This window comes from Balaenoptera acutorostrata, chromosome 16 (genome assembly GCF_949987535.1).
Source record: "Balaenoptera acutorostrata chromosome 16, mBalAcu1.1, whole genome shotgun sequence".
NCBI classification, from domain to species: Eukaryota; Metazoa; Chordata; class Mammalia; order Artiodactyla; family Balaenopteridae; genus Balaenoptera; species Balaenoptera acutorostrata.
Genome location: NC_080079.1, coordinates 529,530 through 541,538, shown reverse-complemented (window position 1 = coordinate 541,538; position 12,009 = coordinate 529,530).

Below are 12,009 nucleotides of genomic sequence, written 5' to 3'. Positions count from 1 at the left end.
CGGCAGGGACCCACTCCGTTGATCGGAAGTTGGCCTCGAGGGTCTTGACAGGCCCTGGAGGAGGAGGGGTCCACACCCAGAGGGGCCAAAGGAGCCTCGGGCGCTTGACGGCAAACCCGTCAACCGGGGGGCGCAGGGCCCGGCGGTGGGATCCTGAACGGCCTTGCTGGGGAGGAAGGAAGCGGCCAGTGCGGAGACGGGTCATCGCCAAGAAGGCCGAGGGGCCGTGGGGTCCTCCCAGCCCCTCGGCTAACGGCCTTCCCCACGTGGAAGCCGGCGAGCACTCAGGGCAGCGGCTGGAGACACGTAAGGAGACAACGGCCACAAAGGAGGGCTGGGTGGGGAGAAGGCCGGCAGGGGCAGGGAGGACACACCTCCCGGTCAGAGTGGAAGCCGGAGGCCCAGGAGAAGCAGCTCCCAAGAAGAGGAGCAGCAAACGGAGAGAAAACACCCAGAGCACAGGTGACGATGACTGCCCTCAAATTCCAGGTGAACCATCAACCGAGATGGGGCCCAGCGAGGCCATCAGATTTCAGAATACGGACAGAGTCATTTGAACATCTTAGCAGAAAAATCAGCGGCGTGAAGGGAGAGGAAATCTGGCCATACCGCCCGCCCTGCCCACAGGAGCACTCGGGGCCGAGCCGAGGGCGGAGGGTGTGACCCAGGCTGAGCGCCCAGCAGAGGGGGGACGACGGCTGGTGGATTCTCACAGCGGAGGGGCCCAGAGGTCACAGCCGAACACTCTGCCTGATGACCCGGACGGGGCTGAAGGGCGCGGTGGTGGAGAAATCCCAAGACAAGTCTGCCAGGGCATCCCTGTCCCGTGTCCCCTTCAACAGGGGATTTACAAGCAGGACGCGATGCTGATACTGGGCGCCTTGCAGGTAAAGCAGTAATAGTAACACGTAAGCCAAGGGTGAGGGCCAGAGGGACCAGGAAGCATCGCCAGGCGTGGCCATCAGAGCTCGTGCCAAGTGCGAACACGGGGATTTGTTAAAGGGCAACCAGATCAACCACTGAACACTCACAATATTTTTTCTTCAGAGCAGTTGGTCTCAGCCTTGGCTTCTCATTAAAATCACGCAATGGAACTTTTAAAGCGTCTGGACGCCAAGTGCCCCTCAGGCCAAGTCAGCGAGGCTCTGCAGCCGCAGCCAGAGGGCCGGGGGTCCGCGAGGCTCCAGGGGCCCCCCGTGCGCAGCCTGGCGTGAGATCGGGGTCCCTGGGGACCTTGGAAACATCTCTGACAGGAGAGCCGCTTTTATCTGATGCTCTGTTCCGTCAGGTTCACTTCAACCGACTTTTCTGTGGTTAATTTCAAGTAGAATTAATTGGGTATGTTTTATTAAAATACCACATATATTATCCCGATTTTCAAAAATGATTTCTGTCTTTCTAGTTATAAATATGTGCAAAGGGGTATCTGCGCTGAGTGGTTGGATTTGGGGGTAGGTTTTTTACTTTCTTGGTGGTTTTCTGTGTAGCAAAACCCTGGGGTCAGGCATGCATCCGGGGGGCAGGGCCTGGGTCTGGGGCTGAGTGTCCCCCCGGGTTGCAGGGGCAGGGCAGGCAGGAGGGGGGTCGCCCGCTCACCACCCTGTACCCTGGACAGCCCAGCCTCCTTCCTCCTCCACAGGGGAGGCGATGCCTAACGCCTGCTTTCCCCTGCCCAGGGGTTGTTTTTTTTTAGCTCAGATGAGATTCTGATGTTTGTAAAAGAGATGCACAGACCGTAAACAGCTTTCAGATATTCCTGGCAGCTCCGTGACAGCCAGCTAATTCGTGGGGAACATGTTAATTCAACACACCTAGAAGTCTGCGAGGAAGGACGGCCAACCAACGTCCAGGAAGGAGGCTTTACAAATTACTTAGGATGTCAATTTTGAACAGACTAAACACATTTTTGTTTTGTAGAGAGAACTTATTGTTTTAAGAAACACATTAGGGACTTCCCTTGGGGTCCAGTGGTTAGGACTTTGCCTTCCAATGCGGGGGGTGCGGGTTCGATCCCTGGTCAGGGAGCTAAGATCCCACACGCCTTGTGGCCAAAAAGCCAAAACATAAAACAGAAGCGATATTGTAACAAATTCAATAAAGACTTTAAAAGGGGCCACATCCAAAAAATCGTGAAAAAAAAAGAAACACATTAATGTTTAAAAAGTACGGCAATGAGGAAGGGAAACTCTTGTGCCCCGTCTAGGGGAGCTTTAAAATTTAAGAGTTGCAAATAAAGCTGATGAATTTTTAATCGATTTAGTCTCAAGTAAATGCAGTTTCAAAGTATTTTAGGAATGTCTTTTATGATAAACTTTCCGTTTCTGCCAATGTATAACACTTTAAATTTATATTTAGTATAAAACGATGCTGCCACATTGTAGAATTTCATCTGCACACCCCATTCCAAAATTGGGAAAGTAAGCAGAAAAAAATTAGAGTAACTTGAACTAAGAGGGAGCATTTTCTTTGCCCCAGAAATATCTCAAATGCTCAGATCCAAAATAAGCTCCAAATAAACAGTAAAGATATGACTGAGTATCTTATGCCAGAAACACTGAACCCAGCCATTCAGGGGGGAGTGGGAGACCCACTCTGGTATTTCAGGCAGATTCGCGCGTTTCCTGAGCTGGGGGCCCTTCACCAGCTCCCCGTTGTCCCAACGACCTAGGAGTGTGGGGTCCGCCCCAAGTCTCCACACAGGCTCAGCGTGGTCCAAAGGATGCCGAGAGCGCCCGAGGAAGCCTGACAGTAGATGCGAGGACGCTTTTCAGGACGCGGTGATACTTGGCGAGGCTGCGGTGCCTGGAGTCCCACTGAGTCCTCCCCCCGCGGGAATCGGGGATCGATTGTTTCCATGTAAATTTAACCCCAAGTTGTCACATTAACATTTAGATTAAGTGTCTTCCATGGAATGACTGGGTCTACAAAAGCCGTTTGGGGGGAAATTAGAAGGTGGCTCTAAATATCTTGTCGGAAGTCTTTCCTCTCCTGAGGGTAAAGGAAAGTGGTTGCCCCTTGACTCTGGCCGGTAATTACGAGGTGTCAGGAGCACTGCCCTCTAACTAAGCTTCTCCCACGTGTGTCCCAGAGGCCTTTTCATTTATTCGTCCACAGGGTTTGAGCCCCTGGCTTGCCAGGCGCTCTGGAGCTCTGGGGAGGTGACAGCTGACGGGGCGGCAGAGCCCCGGCTCCCCAGGACCGGCCTTGTCTGGAGGAGATCCTTCCCGGTTATTCAAGGATGATCATGCTGGATGAGGGGGAGGGAGTCGGTCCCCGCTACGCGTATCTGCCCAACCAGGGGTCCTGCCAAGGCCCAGAGGGTGTGAAAAGCAGGTCACTGCGTGTCTGGGTCTCAGGCTTTAAGCTCAGCGGACTCTGCCGGCCCGGTGGGCGGTGTCTCAGGCCTCCTCCAGGCCTCCCGGGGCTGGACCCCAGGAAGAGCGTGATAAAGCCCTTTGACTGGTATGAACGTAAGTTCTAATAGAATTTTCAGCATTCACGTTAATTATAATGTGGTATTAACCTGAAAAGAATATTATCTGGAGGCAGACATGAGAGGAACGGAACCCACGTAAGAGAGGCACGTCCTCTCACACCTCGGCGGCCGTGAGTCGCCCCTGACTGCTCTTCTCAGAAAACCCTGGACGGTCAGCCCTGACGTGGTGACCCAGAGGCCTGGGCCTGCACCACCTCTAATGGCAGAGCACGTGACTTCGGGCCTCCGGCCTTTGTTGCGGTGAGAGAGTGATTTCTGTTGTCTTAAGCCCCAGACGGGTGATTGGCTGGGGCAACCCTGGGAAATTAAGAGAAAAGGCCTCTTCCCGGCTGGGTTCCAGCTGCGTCCGCATGCAGTCAGCCTGCTCTGCTTGGTTTTCAAGCACAGTTGCATTAAGTGAAAACAGTTCCTTAAATCGAGGTGAGGAGAGGCCTCGGGCCAGCCCCGCAAGTGCGAGGTGCCCACACTCTGAAAACTTCTCCCCTCTTCCTGGGAGCCCTGGGGGCTGGTGCCGGTCCCCACCCACCCGGGTCCCCAGCGGCTCCAGCTCCGACCCGAGCCTTTGAAGCCACGCTCCTACCCACGTGTGAACTAACCGCCCCTCCTGTCTGGCACCGGGAGCCTGGACTCCTGCGGGGGCTTCACGCGCATCCCCACTGGGGGGCCTCGCGGACAGAGGCTGGAGCTGGACAGCCTTGACTGAGACCAATGAACCTCCACCACGGCCCCGGCGTGATCGGGAAGGCGGGCCCTGGGGCAGGGGTCTGGTGGACCGGCCCTCAAGCCATCCTCCTGGGCAGCCACGCCTGGACCCTCAGCAATGTTTGCGTACAACCCCGGCGGGCTGGGCAGACCGAGGGCATCCCGCGAGCCTCCAATGCCCCCGTCCCTCCAGTCACGCCCTCACATCTTCCCCCAGCCTGTCCCGGTGATGCCCCGAGGCGGGACCACCGCAGTGCACACGTGTGGTGCCTCACAACACGATTCCCTGTTGGCTGTGTGTCCCGCAGCTCGGAGCGGCTGGGCGGACACCACCAGCACCGTGTTGCTGTGGACAAGCGCGTCCTGTTGGAGGCCCCACGCGAGGCCGGAGCCTGCAGCGGCGTTGAGCGCTGCGTGGAGGGGATGGCTGAGTGCCGGCCTGGGGGTGTCGGGAGGAGACAGAGGGGTTCTGCCACGCCTTCCAAGCTCGGGGCTCGGGAGAAAGGTGGGGTGGGGGCCCTGGGCAGGATGTGACGCATCCCCACGCTTCTGTGACCCTGTAAATGAACTTGGGACCCGGCCCCTGAGCCCAGGTGTGCAGCCCTGGAGGGGCTCTGGGCAGAGGAGGAATTTGGGAAGGGGGTTGCTTGCTCCCCCCCAGGACCCCTACTTCAGGGTCTGAGGAAAAGGGGAGAGAAGAGAGCCCAGTGCCGTCTGCCCGCCTCGCCCGCAGCGCCCCTCTGACCCTGGGGCAGCTGCCACTCCCCTACAGGCCCGGACTGAGCCCTGGGGCCCGGACAGGGCTGGGCCTGGAGGCGGCTCCTACGTGGGGACCCGCTCACCTGTTCACCTGCTCTCACTGTTTGCGTCACAAAGCCATGTTCCTCCCTCGGGTGAAATTTGCAGAGACCACGAGCCCCGCCGGGCTGTATAATGTCCGTGAGGGGCAGAGCAGTACCATCAGTGGACGTGTCACTGTCACACACACAGGTCACCGTGAGGCACCCTGGGCTCCAGGCTGGGCTGTGCGGGCAGCGGGAAGGCAGCCCCGCCTGGGACCAGGCGCGGGGTCGGGCTCACGGGTGGCGCCCCTGCCGGCCAGGTGATTGCTGACGCCCGTCTGCCGTGTGGAGAGGCAACTCCGCTTGTCCAGACGACCAGCCGCCCGAATCAGCATCTGGGCTCCTGTCAGGCCGCTCGGCCCTGGGGCCCAGCAAAGCCTGTGTCCCTGAGAGGAGACCAAGGGAAGTGAGATCGGGGTGTGGGGCGGAGGGGCCGGAGCCTGGGGGTCAGTGCGTCCACCCAAACAGGGGTTTTTCTCCGAAACAACCGTCCTGATCCTTGATTTCGTGGGTCATTAGGAATTCTGCGCACACAACTCAGGTCTTGAATAATGAATCAAATGTCCTGGTGACTGATTTTTTAAATGGGCCATTTGCATATTGTGATTAATCAGCCGCTCCTCAGGGCTGGAGCTGAAGCGGGGTCAGGGTGTGGGGCTGTGTCCTCTCCCACCCCAGGGCTCTCGGGAGGCAAACCCACACCCCATGCGGCACCCCCGCCAGGGCGGCCGCTGGACCGAGACTTTAGGGACAGAGTGGACAGACGTGGAAGGCAGGGCCCCATGGCAGAGACTTCCAGAAGTCCACGATTCCTTTGGCTGTCCCCTGCTGTGGGGAGAGGCTGGGGAGGTCCAAGTCACCCTGGCATCCCTGGTGAGCAACCGGACGTCCCCTGCCCAGGCCTCAGGCCGAGTCCAGTGAGCGCTTCCAGCAGAAGAAACCTCTGGCCCTCCTCAGCCGTCCCTCCAGCCCCAGCACACCTGCGCCTCTCAGAAGAAAGCCGCCATGATGACTACAGCGGGCCACTACCAGCCTTGCACCTGAGCAGAGAGAACCAGGTTTGGGGAGCCGGCTGCTCTTCCTGCCCCCCTGGCTGGCTTGGCCTCCAGACTCCAACTGCCACCCGGGCATCTCCCGAGAAGGACTCGGGACCCAGAGACTGAGGCCAGCTTGTGAAGACTCCAGCCAGACTGCAGCTGGCCTTGGCAATCAGCCCTCCCTGGCCAGAGGCAGCCTGGGGGATTGCATCCAGCCTCAAGCGGCTGACGCTGGACAGCTGTCCCCGAGGGCACGGGACTGAGGCTGGCCCCTGGGGATGGGAAGGAGTCGGGCACCTGGCCAGCCAGTGCAGTGAGGCGGCCCTGGACAGCGCTGACCACGGGCAGAGCGAGTGCCAGGGAGGGTGCGAGGGGCCCCGAGCGGTGTTTCGAGACCCTCACCCGCCGGCACGGGCCCCGCAGGCCTGGTTGGAGCGTCCCATTTCAAGCGCCTCCGCCCGGAGTGGCAGTCTTCAGCTCCCACTGCCCCGCCCCGCTTGACCGTAGTCCTGGGATGTGTCCTCTGGGTGGATTTCCACGGGGGGGCACTTGGCGGGGCCCGGGGTGCCTGGGGTCAGGGACACGGGGGTCTGTGAAGACAGAGGTCATGACAGCAGGAGTCCGGGTGGACAGGGGTCCACAAGGATGGGCAGAAGCCGCCTCTTCTCTTGCAGGAAACTCTGAGGCCTCAAGCCTGGTCCCTGGACCTGGAAGGCAGCTGTTCTCAGGGGTCTGTGAGCCTGCGGCTTCTAGTGGGCCTCACGTGGTGGTGACACTGTCCCCTCTGCCCTCACGGGCCACCCAGAACGTAACCCCTCAGTCCTGGCTGTGGAGCCGTCCATGTCCAGCGCACCTGGCCAGTCAGCCACGCCTGGGACAAGTCAGCTCCACTCAGGACCAAATGTGCATTTCACATGTGGGCTGGGCTGCAGGGCCTTCCTGCCTGGGTGAGTGCAGGGGTCCTCCAGGTGCGGGTGGGCTGCTCACCTCTATGGGGATTCAGCGCCCACCTACTGTTGGCCCTGCGATGGCCATCGGTGCAGACGTGTCCAGGGCAGTTGTTCTGGGGCTGGGCTGCGGTCTCAGATGAGGGACCATTCCTGGCTTGGGCGTGGGAATGAGGTGCTCGGAGAGAAGATGCAGGAATCGGGAGGAGCCTGAGAAGCATGGCAATGAAGGCAGCCGAACAGGACGTGTTAGCAAAGCTAAGCACTGACACTCGCCCGAAAGCATAATTTTCCCTTTAACTGAGCACGCCATTAATTCTAAGCTTATCGGCTGAAGCTGGTCACACCTGAAGAGGCCTCGAAATGCCTGACCCTGCACGTCCAGGGGCGGCTGACGGGCCTCACACTTGACGCTGAAAAGGGGCTCATTTTCCTCTGCTGTTCTCACGCCCTGAGTGAGACTCCCGGGGAGAGGCCTGCAGCGTCCTCCCACTGTCGTGGTTCACGAGGAGCCCTTGGGCCCAAAGTGAAATTTCCCATCCAGGCTCTGCTGAGGGAGCCGTGAAGCCCACAGGTCGGTGGTGAGAGGCCTGGACGCCCCACCCCGTGGGCGTGTTCGGGGAAGGCTCAGGCTCAAGGGCAGTGGTCAGCGTTTGCAGGGCTGCCAGGTGGTGTGGGGTCTGGGTGGGGGTCATGTGCCCCTCGGAGAGGCCCTGGGGCTGTCGGGCACTGCGGGTGAACCCCGACAGGAGAAGCAGTTGCCTTCCTTCCTTCCTTCACAATTGCACAGACGCTGGGCGTCTCCTGGGTGCAGTCGGGGCCCATGCCCTGCCCTCAGGGTCTCTGGCTGGAGGGAAAGAGAGAAGATGGAGCCCGTGTGGCTAAGGGGAAGGGTGGGCAGGGGCTGGGGGAGTGTGCAGAGAACCAGAGGGTCTGCAGGCGGGAGGCTACAGAGGTGCATGGGGAGTGCCTGAGACAGGACGTTCTGGGAGAGTTTAGAGCGTCCCCAGGCTCCCTCCCCCCAGTACCAGCTCCCCCAGGCTCCCTCCCTTGGGTCCCCTTCCCCAGGTCCCCTTCCCCAGGTCCCCTTCCCCAAGCTCCCTCCCCCCAGGTCCCCTCCCCCCCCCCAGGCTCTCCTCTCTTACTGGGTCTCAGGGCAACAGAACCACCCCCCAACCTCACGTTGCTGCATCTCCATCCACTGCTGCACATGACGGTCCCCACTCAGCTGGCCCACAGCCTCAGTGACTCAGTTTGTCGCTATGGGGTGGAGACTTTGTCCATCAGCGTGAGGGTGTGACCTGGACAGGGTCACCTTGATCCCGACAGGAGCTGGGTGGGCTCAGAGGTTTCCTGCACAAGCATCCTATGGGCTCAGCCCTCGGCCCCTGTGGCAACCAGATCGTGGTCCCAGCCGTGACCCCAGCCCACTGCCATCCAGGACACAGGTCCAATGTGTCTCTGCTCCCTGGCGGTCAGGTGACCTTCCCCTGGACCCCCACCTCCAGCCCAGTGCCGGTGGGTGGGCTGGATGCCAAACCGACTGAATGATCCCGCTCTCGAGGGGGGCGGGCAGCCACTGTCATCGACCTGTGTGTCCACCACCCACGTCCAGTGGGCAGCTCCGGGCATCTGGAGCAGACACTCTTCTATCTGACTGCAAACTTGGACGAAACAGGACCCATGTCCTGTGGTCTCACCCCCCCGGTGGCTGATGCTCGAGACCCACTGCCCTCTTAGCAGAATCCGTGCTCCACGTTCCAGGATGGAGCCCGCTGCCCACGTGGGGCGGTCCGGACCATCCTAGGGTCTTGGGCCACTCCCAGGGGACGTGTTCAGTGTGAAAACTTTTAAAAAGAAAAAGCCCCAGGACAAAGTGGCTGTTAGCCATAGTTTTCCGTGGAGAGTATTTTCCTGAAAAGGTTCATGCGAGACGAACGCATTGTGGCCCCGTGTGGCATCTTGTTTGTGGTGCCGTGGTTCCCTGGGGGCGTCTGTCTTCCGCGTCCTCCCACCTGGGTGGTCGACACGGCGCACAGGGTCCCTCTGCATCCCCCTGAAGCCCCCGTCTCAGAGCATCGGCCATGGTTGCAGGCAGCTCAGGGAGTGAACCCCTCGCTCTGACCTCCTCCTACTCTGAACCGTTTAGGCGGCGTTTCCACCGTGCCGAGCGATCCCAACAGCAGGTCCCCAGAAAACGTCACCCCTTTTATGGCCCCGAGTCGGGCTCGCCATCCCCTGAGCAGAAGTGATTTGCTCTCCTCTGTTGAGTGAAAAAATGTCAACACGTTTTCCCAAACCGGGGACCTTGCAAGTTTCAAGATGACGTCACTGGAGGACTTGGTCCCTCGGGGCCACAGCTGCATCCCAGACCCGCTGCTCTCCCCCACCACACCCCTGGCAGCCCAGTGTCCAGGCAGGTGCACAAAGGTCAGAGGGTGCCTGGTGGGCAGGTGATGAGGTGCACCGACCAGTCGCCCGCCCTGTCACCTGCCGTGGTGCCCACCGCGCCATCCACTGTGTCCTATACATGGTCCTGGGTGGGTGGGCACGCAAGCACAATGCTGCGTGGACAGCACCGTGCCCCTTGGCCAGCACACCTGACCCCGATCGTGGCCCTCTGGCCAGTGGTCCTGGACCTGGCGGAAGGAAATGCTCTCTCACCCGATTCTAAGGGGCGCTCCCGCCAGGCGGGGAGATGGCTGCAGGACCGTTGTGAGCAGTTCATTGATCTGCTCTGAAACTGCAGTGAAATGTGCAGTAATGAAACCTGCATGGCTGCAAAGACACGACATGCAGACCCTGCTTCAGCGTAGGGGCTGCAGCTCCCCGACCCCCGCCCTGGCCGCACACGCGGTGCCAGGTGCCCCCCATCCCACCAGCTGGGCGCACTGCCCGCCTCACAGATGTATGCGCGTCACACAGACAAATTTAGCCTTTTTTTCTTGGTTTTGCTTTTTTGATGACAAGAGAGCCTCTTCTAATGAAAACGGTTTTAGCAAATTGAGTCCAAATCAAGGAAGAAAACTTGAAATTAATTTTCTAAAATTCTTCTGTGTGTTACTGTTCGATACACAGACTAATGGGATCTGCAGTGATGCAGTCAGGACTCTGATCTGTGCTGCAGGCAGGGAGGGGGCCGGGCCGTCTCGGGCAGCAGAGGGGGGTCTGGCCGCAACAAAGAGTCAGTTCAGCTGAGGTCCGACCCTCTTACGGGCAGAAGCACAGAGGTGGTTTTCCCCTCTGGAGGTCGATCCAGAAGGGTCTGACCAGAGCCCTCTGGGCAGAATTGGGCCGTTCTTGGGGAGCAGCAGGTCACCGCTCAGAAGTCTCCCCCCAGCTGTGCCCCCAGCTGTCCTTCCGAAAACCCTGCCCCCAGGGGCTCCCCCCACACAGGACCCCACAACAGAAGGGAAATGTTCCCACTTCTCCCCAGCGTCCTCGACCACGGAGCCGCCAGCGGGAGCAGCTGGAGGAGAGCTGTGGGGTCCCCGAGGGATGGGGCTCGGAGGGCGCAGCCCTCACGCGGATGGACCGGTGGGCGGACAGGACGAGACTGCAGGCACCACGGCCTCCGGCCACGGGGCACAGTGGCTCCTCCAGGCCCGCGGCCACTGTGTCTGAGGGTCCTCGGCTCACTGACCTCATCACGATGCCCAGGTCCGGGCCCGCGGCTCCGCATGTGAGATGGGATAGCACCCCCTAGACTAGTGGCCTAAAATCCCACCAGCTGGCGGCTGTGACTTAAGGATTAGGAGGAGAGGGACCAGCATCCCATCTAAATTTGGTCTGAGTCTCCAGAGAACAAAGATTTGTAAGGGTGGCCGCCTGGGGGTGGGGTGGGGGGTGGGCTCCCCGGGGCCCAGCACCCGCCAGAGGCTGGAGCCCTGGGAGGACGGGTGGACATGCCCTGGGAGACCATGGCCCCTCTGAAGGATGGCGCAGAGCTGGGGCCACTGCGGGACTGGACCGTGGGGCCAGAGGTGTCCACCGCCTGCAGCCCTCCAGTGCTCCCGGAGGAGCGCCTGGTGCCGGGTCGGAGGTCACTTCCCAGATGCTCCTGACGGCCGGACGGCAGCTTGGCTGTGTCTGAAGCCCCAGCACCAGGTTGGCCATTTCCCGCTGCTTGTGATTTGCAAAAGGAGCTGGCGAGTCCCGCCCACCTGCCTCAGGGCCGAGCGGGGCAACACTGGCTCCTCCCCCTTCTGTCTGGTCGCCCCGACGTCGGGCTCGGGGCCGGGTCGGAGAAGGCGCCTCTGTCTGGTCTCCAGGTGCTGGGCACGTGTGGGGAGCCTACACCTTCCTACCTGCCCCCATCACCCCGGGCCTGGAAGGGCAGGGCCAGCAGCACAGGAGGCCGAGTTCCAGGCAGGCTGGGGCCCACACAGGCCCCCTCAGCTCAGGGTCGTGCCCTCTCGCCCTTGAGGACCTTGCTGCGCGGGGGACTGGGAGAGCCCCCAGCCCCATGACCCAGAGCCTCGCAGGTGGGGCTGCCCCAGTCCCACCCCCGGCCCCCAAGTCTGCTGAAAACCAGAAGGAGTGGGGGGGGGGGTGGCGAGGGCTGTGGACGTGGGGCATCAACAAGGCCTTGGTGCAAAGCCCACCCCTGCCTACAGGCTGGGGACCCCCAGGGCGAGGGGCTCAGGAAGACCCGGGGGCTCGCTTTGGGAAGGCAGGTGAAGGCACAGGTGGCGCCCGCCGGGAAGTGCTGTCAGCCCACTGCCCAGCCCCGGCCCCATACGGACAGCCCAGGGGGTCAGGATCCCCGGACTCAGCTGGGTCCCTCACGTGTCGGTCTGGAAGCCCTGACCACTGCTGGCGGGGGACTCGGGGGGTGGGGCAGCGCTTGTGTCCCGATGCAGGGAGGGCTCGGGTGACCCAGTCAGTCTCACGCCGCTCCATGTCCATGGGTTCCCGGGCTGCCCTGGCCTGGGTTCTGTCGCTCTGTGGCAGTGGTGGAGAGCAGCAGCGCTCCGTTCTAGAGC